This window comes from Plodia interpunctella, chromosome 16 (assembly GCF_027563975.2).
Source record: "Plodia interpunctella isolate USDA-ARS_2022_Savannah chromosome 16, ilPloInte3.2, whole genome shotgun sequence".
Classification (NCBI taxonomy): domain Eukaryota; kingdom Metazoa; phylum Arthropoda; class Insecta; order Lepidoptera; family Pyralidae; genus Plodia; species Plodia interpunctella.
In genome coordinates, this window is record NC_071309.1 from 1,317,579 (window position 1) to 1,332,532 (window position 14,954).

Below are 14,954 nucleotides of genomic sequence, written 5' to 3' on the forward strand. Positions count from 1 at the left end.
AATCTCACTACATAGCTGATATTGGACAATCTATCTGAAGAATGGGTTGTTTAAGGTCACTTTGATGATTCGGACCCGTTGCTGAAGGCAGTGCGAAGTCAATGACTGACAATAAACACTTTCATTTGAATGGAAGGAAAGGCAGTAAAGCGGAGCTGGGGTTCCAACGCGTTGTAGCTGAGGAAGACACCGGGATAACGCTCAGATATGTACATATAACTTGGACTCAGGATACAAACTTGAAAACACGTGAAAATCCTGAATCAAATTTTTAAAATGCATAATTTGGTCTAGAAAAGAAAATGCAGATAATTTAAGTAACTTAGTTCCAGCCAAGTAAATAAATAAATATATAAATATATTAGGACAAATCACACAGATTGAGCTAGCCCCAAAGTAAGTTCGAGACTTGTGTTACGGGATACTAACTCAACGATATTTATAACAAATACATATATAGATAAACATCCAAGACCCGGGCCAATCAGAAAAAGATCGTTTTCCATCATGACCCGACCGGGGATCGAACCCGGGACCTCTAGGTTCAGAGGCAAGCACTTTACCACTTCGCCACCGAGGTCGTCAAATAGCTAATATAAACTTTGAAAATGTATTTCTTTGTGTTTATCTGAATGGCTTTTAGATTTCTACCGAAGCCTTACAGCTTCAGAGTTCAGGATCTGCTATCCTATTTTCTTCTCGACATTTGTCAGAGAGCAAAGCTTAGTAGTAGACTTGCATTTTACTTGTCACCATCGAGTCCATTGGAAGTGATACACAGAGCACCAATCACATTGCGTTGTGGTTGTCGTTGCGTCACAATGGCGCAATGTGATTGGTTCGCTGCGTCTCACTTCGAATCGACTCGAAAGTGACGAAGTTAATAGGAAAGTTGTACTACGCACACAGATAATAATACTTTCAAGTCCGCAAAAACTATCCTCTTCTCTTTAGGCAACTCTTTAATCTGACTTCTCCATAGACTCCAGACACATTGGACTTGAACAATGGTGAATGGAAAAAAATCGACTTCACATGTTTGTAAATCATTCTTTTTGAAACGGCGATGGTGTAATGGTTAAGCTTGTGGATCGAAAGGTCTCAGGTTCGTATCCTACTCATGACATATGAGTTTGTATACCAATCTGACTTATATAGTAGTTTTCATAGACCACCACTTGCTTCCGGTGAAGGAAAACATCGTGAGGAAACCTGCACACTGATTGGACAGTTTAGTTCATTAGTATGTATGCGACTACCTGCCATTGAATGGCGGTAACCAGTCGTAAAAAGTCATGTCAGATACCTTGGCGACTTGAATAAAATCTGACATGAGTATTAGCAATAACACACTCGATATGATGATTTACATGATTATCTTCCTGTGGTCCCATCCCATAATAAATAAATCTATCAAAACCAGTACATACTACTTTTACGAATAATTATATATGTACTATAAAGAATAGATCATAAAATCCTATATTATTTACGGGTCGTCGAACCTCAAAGCAGGCGCAGAAAATCGCTTTAGCTACCAAACAGGGGTGGAAAAGTTGAAACACAATACTTTGTCGTTATCGATTCAAAACCTTCAAAAGAAATCTTTGAGTGGAAGGAACTGTTCGATTTGTAAGGTTCTCGTTTCAATGCGCCGGCGAGGAAGCGATTGTCGTTTTTTTTTTCTTACTCAAGAAACTAAGAAAGAATATTATATAGTAATATAAGAAAGAATATTATATAAGAATATAATAATATCAACTTGTGAACAGGTGCTGCCAAGTATATATATAATCAGCACTCGGATCACAATTATAACCTGTTTTGATATACCTTTTGACTACGTACATTATTTACTTTCATATATTATTAGAAAAAAACATTGTAAGAAACAATAATGGTAAGCCCTTCTGGCATGATAGGGACCAACACTGTTCAAATGTGTTTCTTTCGGCATTTCTTCTCAGCCGTGCTCGTTCCGAAATTCCAGTAGTTTGTAGCTTGTGAGAAATAACTATAAATATAAAAATTGTCGAGAAAAAGTGCCTGTAACGGTCTAATTTCTGAATGATTTGAATTTTGAATTTGAATTTGAACAACAATGAGTGGACAACACTCAACGGGTCACAATAAGCACTAAACTTGTATCAGAAATGGTCTCAACACATCCAGAACCACAGATTCGTATTTGTGCCTCACAAATATTGTATATAAATATATAAAAATAATAAGCTATACTACCTTACTATTCAGTTCCATTAGGCAAGTAATATTTATTTGTGTAAATAGCACACGAAATTTGCTATTCCTTGGTTTTCAGACACAATTGTTAGATTGATAAGGCCTCAGCCAAATTCTGTTTAGCCCAGCGGTGCAATTTTTTCAAAAAGTAATTAATACAAGACCTCTGTAATCATCAGTAAAAGTGTACTTATATGATGGATTTGAGACCATGGTTCCTATTAATTTATGTCCACCATTACAAATGACATTATTAGACTTAAAGGTCATTAGGTCTTTAAGTTTACCTTTTAAAATCACAATTATTGGTTTTAATGACTTTTAATATTGTATATTTTTTTCACATAAAGGTCACAACGTCAAGGAGTTCATCCTCATACCTTACAGTCCAAAGTATCGCGTACTGTACGCTTCAAAAGGAATTTTCTTTCTCGTACTCAATGGTTACGGAATGATGCCTTGGTTTTCCCTAGAGACTACAACATGGGGTTCTTCAAAAAGGGCGTGAAAAGATTTCTTCAGGGTCGGCAAAGCGCACGTGATGCCCTTGGTGTTGCAAGCGGCTGCGGTAACCGCTTTCCATCAGGTGGGCCGCATGCCTGTTTGCCAGTCATTCTTAGTGATTTTATTTTCATCGTTGTAACTGCAAAAGCAACTTAGCGGACTTTGGGCTTCGACGTTCAATGGCTGAGGGAGAATACGTTCAGCTGAATAATTTTCTTCCTCACATAAAGATGCGCAATAAAAATAAATCTGTCACTTATTAGTGGAGTAATTAAGCAAAATTTGAATTGTGACATGCACGCGATAGCACATTTTCATAACATATTTTCCCAAGCCACAGTCCATTGCGATTAGCATAAGTGGCATAAGGTCACAAAATCCGCTAGTTTTAGCCGCTCACTGTATATTTGCATAACCCACAGTTTTGCGCAACGCTGCCCACTGTGCATTAACATTATTATAGTTGGAAATAATTTCAAACGATGCCATTTGCGGATTTATCGGATTATGCAGAGCCAAAAGTCAAATTGTTGGAGTGGTTAAATATTTTCAATTTATATTTGCATATTAAGATCAGTCTGAAACAGTAGTGTACTCGTGCGTTATGAGTTTGTATACCAAATCTGCACTGTCATAGAAATTGCAAGCATACATCGGAGCAGGTGAAATTAAATAAAAGCTTGTATTAATACGAAGAGTGTAGTTTCAGAAAGATAAAACTTATTAAATTTTTATAAAATTTGACACCAGTGTTAGCAATAACAAACTCGATATGAATGAATTTCATGTTTCATTTTTCAAATGCACCTTAGCAGAACATCGCGAAACTTAAAGGCAAAGAAAAGAAATTCAAGAGAAAATATGACTGCGTCCTTCGAGTTTTGTAAATAGAAACTATTCAATTAAAAACCAACTTGGATCATAAACAACAAGACAGCGGCTGGCGTGAGGCCAACAAGCAAAAGGCAACGTTTAGAGAAAATTTAAAATTTTACTCCGAAATGGGTTTTGTTGTGTTCACACTTTTTTTTTGGTAAAAAATGAGATTTATTCTAGTGCTTATGGATAAAACTCGCAAGTTACAGGACAAAATTGCACAACATAGATATAATCTTTTACGTTATTTGGTTAGTGCATATTAAAATAAGAGTTTTTATTACAAATATGCAACATAATGAGCTATTTCACTGATGACGCTGACGCTATTAAATGAAGTGCGGCTTTGTATTTCACTTCTTACTATCTAGTCGATTAGAAGTGAGACGCGACGAGCCAATCACATTGCGGTGTGGCAGTCGTTGCAGTCATGTGGTCACAATGGCGCACTGTGATTGGTTAGCTGCGTCTCACTGCGAATCGACTCGATGGTAAGATGTAAATAGCTGAGTCTACGCAAACAGATTACGTCCTTACCACTCACGGAATAGATATAATAAAGAGGTTGCCGCTCAAAAGTCACCTGGATTTGATTGTTTACCTAGGTCGGACTTATTGGTGGAGTTCGAACCTGAGACCTTTCAATCCACAGACGGACGTCTTAACAATAGTCAACACCACTATTGCTTCAGTATGTGTAATTATTGGAGCAATTTCTTTGGTTTAGACTGTAAAACGTAGTATTATGACAGTATTGACGACCTCGGTGGCGCAGTGGTAAAGTTCTTGCCACTGAACCGAGAGGTTCACCCGGGTTCGATCCCCGGTCGGGTTATGATGGAAAATGATCTTTTCCTGATTGGCCTGGGTCTTAGATGTTTATCTATATTATGTATTTGTTATAAAATATGGTATCGTTGAGTTAGTATCCCTTAACACAAGTCTCGAACTTACTTTGGGGCTAGCTCAATCTGTGTGATTCGTCCTAATATATTTATTATTTATTTATCGAGTGAAAACTATTTTGCAAAGAAAATACATGTGTTCATTGACCGCATACGTATTAAATTTGTCTAACATTGGCCCCAAGAACCCGTTTTATTTTCTGTGTAAATTAAAAAAATATATATTTAGCGTTTTTATTAACATTTTTTTAAAGCATAGTGGGCAGACGAGCATGCGTGTTGCTAGTAAGAAAACACTGCAGTCCATGACTTTTAAAAAAAAACTATAAGGGAACACCGCTGAAGCAACATTAAAAAAATATGTACACACTACAATACTACACTAAGTTCTAATGTATTTATTTATTCAAATTTTATTTACCAATATGTTACAAAGGGCGGACTTAATGCTAAAAGCATTCTCTACCAGTCAACCTTCGGGAAAAACTGAGAGTTAATTCATACACTTTATTATCTTACTAATACTATAGGTATATGCGAAAATTTGTTAGGATATACGTGTGTATGTATGTTTGTTACTCTTTCACGCAATATTTACTGGACGGATTGTTATGAAATTTTGTACACGTTTAGAATATAACCTGGAATAACACATTCCCAGGGAACGAAGCCCCGGGGCGCATCTAGTTAATTTATATTTTTAAAATTAGCAATTAGCCACGTACACGTACAAAGTTTATGAAATTTAAACTTTGTTTATGTATTTACTTAGAAAATAGTTAACATATTTCTCGGTAGCCGTAATTTAGTTTCCTGGTAATAAAAGCTGATTTATAATTAAAGTAGCACACGCGACGATGAACGATTAACCCACTCATAAATCAATTACATAGCTAAGTAATTAATTAACTTGCTGAGAAACTGTCATGTGGCGCGGCTTAAATTGCCGACGTGCAACTTAACCTCTGCACTTAAGTAATTACTTAGAGATCTTGTGGGGTTAAGGTACATCGCCACGGGGCTGCGCCATGCCTAGTTTAGTACTTTTGGTACGGTTAAGCTTTGAAACCACTGAAGAGATTGGTTGACGATATATGCGGGCCCAGATTGGCTAAAACCCGAGGCCACTAACGGTGGAGGCTAATGGAAAAGGCCTACATGCATATTTTTTTTACAAATAAATACAAATATATTCGGACAAATCACACAGATTTAGTTAGCCCCAAAGAAAGTTCGAGACTTGTGTTAGCGGGTACTAACTCAACAATACTATATTTTATAACACATAAATATATAAATACACATCCAAGACCCAGGTGAATCTGAAAAAGATAATTTCCATGTTGACATGACCGAGAATCGAATTGAATCGTTTATCAGTCCGGCATGATGGCCATTAGGCCACAGAGATCGTCTAAATGGATATAAATAAAGGCCGATGGTGTTGACGATGATGAAGTACACAGTATTTTATAAAAAAAAATACTTATCAATAATATTACACGCACTTCAAATTCTCAGTATGTCTCAAAGACAGTTAATTCGAAAATAGTATACCCTTCCTTCGAGCCCGGAGAAACTAAGGCAATTGAACTTAAATAAGATGTATGTAAACAATCCGCGAATAACATGGTTGATTACAAAATTATGTAATCTAGTTGATTAAGTCTCATTTTATATTGTAATTGTTTGTTGTTCCGTAATATAATAATAAATTTAATAAATAAACAACAATAGGATCGCAGTCCGATCGGAGCGCGGGAGAACTGAGGGTTATAGTAAATATTTCCTTAAGCCATAAATTATTTATTTTTGGCTTGAAAATAAAATACAAATAACTATTAATCATAAAAAAATATTGTACTGTTAATAAATTAAATATCCGAGAACAATTTGGTAAAATAAATTAAGTACAAAATTTAACCAGTCACTTTTTCACGGTTTTACAATACATTCATTCGGTCAACAGTGTTGCCACTTTAATCATTCAATCATTCATTCGATTTGTTTCTGACGTTACGGTCTGATGGCTTGTTCAAACACACGCAAGACTTATACATATTATTAAGTTGGCAACACTGTTTTACAATTTGTCGAATGTAATAAATTACAAAATTGGTTTACATTGCCGTTAACAATGCCTGTATTTAATCTGCAAAACTATGACAATAGCTCATTCAAATCACTGACGTAAACATAAATCTCGGACATGCCACGGATAGTTACAAATTCCGGACGACAGTGGACCCAGACCTTTAAGAGTTAAACAAATTTCTGAGTACGCTATCGGTTTTTCCTGTTTGAAATTCAGGTCAGACATGTTTGTGAGATTATTCACTCAATAGTAAACACGAAATGTACTCGACTCACCGAGGTAAACAAATCTTGCAGCATTAAAAATGGGAAAGTTTCAATATTATATGTTAGATATTTTCCTCTTATTTGAGTGTTGATATTATTTATTGCGAATATATAAATTGAATTAAGCTAGGGTTAATACCTATCAATGCTATTTATATTTAAAGCAATCGATAGTCTCCAGATCATGGTATGACTAAAAAAAAAAAATAAAAAAAAAACGTGACGGATTTAACCGCGTTTTTAGCACTGTTCTTTAGACTATATAGGTTGAATATCACTTCTGTTAAAAGTGTTATGAATTAATGATTGTCTTTATTGCTTTATATGTGATTAATATCAAAAGCCTTAACACTCACGCATACGAAAAGTAAAATTTATTCCTGGGACCTATCACAGGTCATTTTATTGATAGGGTGACCACGAGAGTCCTACAATGGTAACGGCGCAGTGGTAAAGTGCTTGCCTCTGAACCGAAAGGTCCCGGGTTCGATCCCCGTTCGGGTCATGATGGAAAATAATCTTTTTCTGATTGGCCCGGGTCTTGTATGTTTATCTATATGTGTATTTGTTATAAAATATAGTATCGTTGAGTTAGTATCCCATAACACAAGTCTCGAACTCACTTTGGAGCTAGCTCAATATGTGTGATTTGTCCTTATATATTTATTTATTTATTTATATTTATCAAGGTAAATTTATCACCCAATCTAAACAACAGTCTTCAGAAGGTAAATGCTATGTATATGAGCATGCTGTAATTCTTTTAAATTCATCATTTCAATAACTTAAATGGTAAAGTTCTACAATTTAAACAAAAGTATTAAAAGTAGGTACCATAAAAATGTATATATTTTGTTAAATATTTACACAAAGGAAGCGTGGCACCTTTGAAGTCACGGCCGTCGTTTAGATGAAATAGAGATTTGGCGTTGTTCTGCGCACGTCAAAGTTGACTTGTGCAACCCACTCTGACATGGAATAAGTTATACTAAAACAATAGATCTTGGTTAGCTGATTAAATGAATATAGAATTGAATTGAAATTGAACCAAAACATCATCGAGGTAAATATTGTATTTACGTGTCTATCTATAGACAGATACATACTGTTAATATATTCTGGGAACTACGTGCTCTTGATCCGAATGTCCCTTTCCTTGAATTACTGGTCTTTCCGAGCAAATTAAGCCTACGTAAACGTCAATTAAGGAAACCACGCTAATATTACGATTTTTTACGTATAAAGTACAGAAATTGTATTTTTTTTTTAACTAGTCGAATTAGTCTTAAACATTCCGTTGATGTCTGAAAATATAATTCGATTCTCAGTCATGTAAAGTTTGATATTATGTTTCGATGTTGCACCAGTGATCGCGTTTTAGTGCAACCGTCAATAACAGTACCTAACTAATAGTAATCGGCTTGTCTTTAATTTCAGCCTGCGTACAATAACTCAAATTTTATGTCAACGGCGACGGCGCGCGAGTTAAATTTAACGTCAAAGTTGACTGATGAAACCCACCCTAAGAAACCGCGAAAACGCTGTTGTTTACGGCTCACTCTTGGCTGGTTTTAAGTATTTCAGCGACAGCTGAACAAAACAAGTATATAACTCATATCGAATCGAAATACGATCATAAATCGTAAAGGTTCCGAATGTATGAGATTTTATGGGGGAAACTTGATTCTAAGTTTGATTTATTGCTTTTACCGTATATCAATGAAGTACTCAACTTAAACTGACTTTAATTTTTCCATTACAGTCTACTTATTGAAGTTAAACTCTATAGACGAGTTCACGAAGAGAAAGTTACAAAAATTAGTACGAGATCTTTTTTTATATTATACAGTACACATTTTTGAGCGTATACTTTATAAATCTTGTTATAATAAGAAAAATAAATGTACAAACCTTACATAAAATAAATATTTATTAATTTCATCTATGGCAAAAACCAATAATGGCAAACCATTCTGGAATGGTAGGGACCGACACAGTTCAAAATATGATATAGATTGTTGAAATGAGTTTTGTGATTCTAGACACTGGTCGTCGCGAAATGCATGTAGCTTTTGTCATTTTCAGAAATACTAATAATTCAAAATTTGAGTGCCTGTGAGGATCTGATTTCTGGTTTTCTTTTTTACTTGAAAGTATCACTTCTTTGTAACTTGTGGCGTAGATAAGACATTATAGTAATAAAAACAAACATGAATGAATGAATGAATGAATGAATGAAATATTTATTTGCACACAAACACGGTATATATACATGTATAGGACAAATATGTCTTTAAATCGGACAAGCGTGTTGCGCCAACAATTGGCATGCAAATGTTTAAAGTTATTTATTTAAAAATACATAAAAAGTTCTAGTTAATTAATAATCAAATGTTAGGTTAGGTATATTAAAAATTAAATAAAAAATAAAATAAAAATATGTCAAGGATTAAAAAATGAAGTCAACATAATAAAATAAATAAATTTGAGGGCGCTACCTTATGTCAAAATTTAAAACTAATAAACTCGTCAATGGTGTAAAAACAATGGGTGACCAGAAAAGTATGAAGTTGTTTTTTAAACTTCGTAAATGGCAGTGACTTTAAACTCTCTGGCAAATGGTTGTATATCTTTACCGCCATATTATAGCTATTTTTTCTAAAAGACGTGGTAGTGTGAGGTGGTACAACTAAACGATTTGGGTATCTTAATCCAGAAGGGTACGGCAACTTTGTAAATAATTCTAAATTCATCTTTACAAAAATACAAATGTCCAATATGTACATACAAACTAATGTCAAAATTTTTAATTTCTGAAATAATTGTCTACAGCTATCCAATGGTCTAGCGCCACATAAAGCTCTCACACATTTTTTCTGTATAAGAAAGACATCATTTAAATCCACTGAATTTCCCCAAACGACGAGTCCATACCGTAAAATGGAGCAAACATAGCCATGGTAGGCAAGGAGTGCTGTTTCTTGGCCACAAGTGTTCCTTAACCGATATAGAGCATAAACAAACCGGTTTATTTTTTGACACACGTTTTCAACGTGTTCTTTCCACGACAAATGTTTATCAACTGTGATTCCTAGAAACTTTGTCGAAACACACTCTGCAATTTGTTCTCCATTATACGTTATGGACAGGTCTTGAGGTCTACCATTTTTATTAATATATTGCAAATAGGTAGTTTTTGCCAAGTTAACATATAAATTATTGGACTCCAACCAGTTTACTGTCTTACATATAGTGTCATTAATTTCTTTTTCATAATTACAACCTGGTTTTTTGTTTATAACAATAGATAAGTCGTCAGCAAACAGTGTACAAGGGTATGATGTGATTTCTGGCAATTCATTTATGTAGAGAATGAACAGAAAAGGCCCCAGCACACTGCCTTGCGGCACACCGACTCTATTTGCTATAGTTGAAGATCGGAATGAGGCAAACTCTAATTCCTCATTGAAGTTATTTATTTCAACACATTGGGTTCTTGCCTCTAAGTAATCAGCAATGAGATCATAAGCCCTACCGCGGATACCATATATTTCTAGTTTAGCCAACAGAGTTTTATGGCAAACGAAATCAAAAGCTCGGGTCATGTCAAATAAAACAGAGGTTACTGGGACTCTTCTATCCATATTTTGAGCAACTTCTTTAACAAATGAAAAACAAGCCGATGTCGTAGACCTTTCCCTCTGGAAACCATGTTGTTCAGGTCTTATAATTTGGAATCTATCAAAAAACGATATTAACCTTATATGTATAACCTTTTCCCAGATTTTTGATAAAATGGGTATTAACGTTATAGGTCGGTAATTATTCACATCATCCTCGTTACCTTTTTTGTACAAGGGCTTTACAATAGAATGCTTAAAACTAGGTGGGAATATGCCACTTTCTAGGGAGAGGTTTATTAAATGTGCTATTAGTGGGGAAAGCTCATAGGCACAGGCCTTTATAATTTTGGTACAGATTTCATCATAGCCCACAGAGGCCGTGTTATTTAAAGATTTAATTATTTTATATATTTCTTTGTCGTCAGTTGGTGTCAAATATATGGTAGAGTTATTCTTTTTTAATAATCGTAGGTCTGCTTTTATTTTTGCGTCATATTTGTCGTGAGTTAGGTTAATAAAATGCTTATTAAATTCCTCTGAAATATGCTCTGGCTTATCTATTTTTTTATCTTTTATCTTTAGCTGTTTTATGACCTGTTTATTGCGATCACTTGTTTTTTTATTTATAATGTTCCATGCTGCTAAACATTTATTTTTTGCCGTCTTAATGAACCTAGTATTATTATTTTAATTATTTTATTAATTGAATTATAATGGTTACTAGGCAGGGCTTATTTATCGTTTACTTAAATGAAATAAATAAAATACAGCACAGTACAAATAAACACTTGTGACTAAAATACATAAATCCTTACATTATTATAAAAGTAAGACCTCTATCTAGCGTCTGTCTCTTCTTTTCACGATAAACTCGAAACTACTGCACGGATTTCCATGCGGTTTTCACCAATAGACAGAGTGTTTCCTAAGGAAGGTTTGGGGATATAATATATTATGTTTTGAAACCAGTACGGGCCGCTATATATAAAGTACTAGTTTAAAATAAAGCTGAAACTGTGATAGGTTGTTTATAAAGATTTAGTTCCAAAATGTAAATGACAAAATATAATTTATTTATATGTACTGTAAATAACTGTAACTATGTCAAATGAATAATGTTTTAAAGGTCGCAGTTTAAATGAGTCGTCGACACGAAATAAGGATCTTAAAAAGCAATTATTTTATCGTGTCGCATCGCAAATGAGCACCATAGATGGACAATGGTCGGACAGGCAAACAAAAGGAAATATGTATTTTATTTTACATTCAATAAATGTAGGTTTACTTGTTAAGTATTGGAATATTAAAGTTAGTATATAGTTTCCTATTTTATGACGACCTCGGTGGCGCAGTGGTAAAGTGCTTGCCTCTGAACCGAGAGGTCCCGGGTCATGACGGAAAATGATCTTTTTCTGATTGGCCCGGGTCTTGGATGTTTATCTATATATGTATGTTACACACAAGTCTAGAACTTACTTTGGGGCTAGCTGTGTAATTTGTCCTAATATATTTATTTATATATTTATGTACTCCATGAGGGCGTCATGAGTTTTATTTAGCTTATAGTCCTTTATAGGAATACATTTTATTTTATTCCCTTAACTTAAGTGCTAAACGGGTCTGTTGCAATTCGTTTCACCATTATAATAAGTTAATATTGGCTGGCAGGGTCGCCATGTACAAGACTAGGCGAGTGATTGATACAATTGTTGTTGATTGATTCTTTTTAATGAATACTTTACTACCCCTAATTCCCAAACGCATTTTTTGCAAGTTTATGTATTGTTTTGTATTTTTTATATTCGCATAACTACAAAATGTATCTAGTAACTGAAGTGGTGGTGGTGTAATGGTTAAGACCCCCGCCTGTGGATCGAAAGATCCCAGCTTCGAATCCTACTCGTGCCACATGAGTTTGTATACCAATCTGACTCATGTATAGTAGTTTTCATCAACCACCACATGCTTCCGGTGAAGGAAAAACATCGTGAGGAAACCTGGCACACTTGTTGATTATATTAACTTGTGTGTGAAATGGAGAAGGCAATGGCAAACCACTCCGTTAATAATGCCAAGAAAGTTGTTACGTGTGTTTCATTCCATGTAATGACCACGACCCTCAGTCATGAGGAATACGACTATAAGAAGTAACTGGTATGGTTTCAGTTTGCGGGGAACCTAATTGTGCGTCAACAGTGGGTCTGTATTATCTTTTACGTTGTTGATCCTCGCCATTAAGCGCTTAATGACACTTATTTCAGTGTTTCAGTTCGCACTGTTTTGTTTAACTAACACGCGATTGTTCGCAAAAGTATCTCAAATTCAAATCATTTATACAGAAATTAAACCTTCTCAGGCAATTTTTCTCGTAAATTTTTATATTTATAGTTATTTCTCACAAGTTTTCTCACTGAAATGGTAGATGTTTGAACAAACACTTATAGTTTAACTAGCTTTAGCCCACGGCTTCGTTCGCAAGAGTTTACTACCCTATAAAAGGTACCCACCCTATGTCCTTCTCCGTACTTCAAACTACATGTATGCAAAATTTCAATAAAATTGGATAAGCAGGTAAAGCGTGAAGGACGGAAGGTAACAAACAAACTCTCGCTTATTCGCCTGCGACGTTGTGAAGTCTCGTATTCGAAAATGTACAATCAACAGCACATCAAGTTACCCTGCATGAAACTCTATGGCGCAGTTATAGCGACGAGTTTGCAATGAATGTTGATAGGTTGATGTGCTGGTGACTGTACCGTGCTGTATAGCTAAAAGTCAATTGTTATAGATGTAATGTAGGCATATTGTGATTTTGTGAGTGAAATTTATTTGAAACTAGCATTTGTCCGTAGCTTCGTCCGCGTTTATTTCGTACATCCGCTCATAACTTATTGTCGTTATCTCAGGACCTAAATGAAGTGTCGCGATGAAACCTATACCAGATTTTAAGATGGACTTTCAGCTATATAAATGTAAAAACCGCATCGAATTACATCTAGTAGATTTTTCGTCATGCGTGAACAAACATACAGACAGACAGACAGACAAAAATTCTAAAATATATTGTTTTGGTAAATTTTTGGACTCAAATTTTAAAAAGAAAATATTTTGGCTTCTGTTAGTCCCATAAACACAATTTAATAAATATTTTTCTGTTATATCTTGTAACCGTTTATATATATATATATATGTATTATGTAATGAGTCTCAGTTACTTGAAATAAGACTATATTATATATTTACATAGCACTGTGACGTGACAAGAATTAAACAGCAATATATCTCACTTCCTTTTCACAGGTTGGTTGTATCTCACTTCGAAATCATTCGTCGAGGGTCCATATCGAAAACCACAGTGTAACGGTTCATTACAAATACTTCCCTAAAATTAATAATAATTTTATTATCCTTTATCCAGTTTCTTGGAAAATGTTAGTTGCTACGTTCTGCTAATGCTCTCACAGCGACCCGCGGCGAATGAAGCTATTGAATGAATGACGGAACTTGACGGAAGGTGGCTAACTTCATGGCATTACATTCCTAAAACCCTAGGAATGTACCAGTTCAGACTCCATTTCGAATTGTTTCCTTCCTTGTAAAAATAAATAACTAATTGCTAATTCTATTACCTATTTAGAGGAATCAAACTGCAGCTTAAATTCTATTCTTCTCATACTTTTTGAAATCAATTCCCTTATACAGATCTACGTTACACACTTGACAGGCTTCGGTTATTGTGTTCAAATAAGTATTAAAAGATGAGACAGGATAAAATTTCCTTGTTTGTATACTTTGCAAAAAACAATGTCACAATAATATAATTCCTTAATAATATTGGCGGAGACAATAGTTCACGCGCGTAACTCGTGATAGTTAAGTCACTTTCGCAATAGTCGCGGTCTTATGAGTGAAGAAAAAACTTTATTTAATTTATTTTAATGAATAAATAAACAACTCCTCCTCCTCCAAATAACGACCTCGATGGCGCAGTGGTCTTGCTCTGAAGCCTCTGAACCGAGACCGAGAGGTCCCGGGTACGATCCCCGGTCGGGTCATGATGGAAAATGATCATTTTCTGATTGACCCGGGTCTTGGATGCTTATCTATATATGTATTTCTTATAACATATAGTATCGTTGAGTTAGTATCCCATAACACAAGTCTCGAACTTACTTTGGGGCTAGCTCAATCTGTGTGATTTGTCCTAATATGTTTATTTATTTATTATATAACTCTTAAGGGCCCACGCACGTACTAATATTTGTTCGCGCTGTTAATCGAATCGATGGGTGTGGTCGTAGATAAAGACGATAAATATCAATAATAATTTTGACGACCTCGGTGGCGCAGTGGTAAAGTGCTAGCCTCTGAACCGAGAGGTCCCGGGTTCGATCCCCGGTCGGGTCATGGTGGAAAATGATCTTTTTCTGATTGGCCCGGGTCT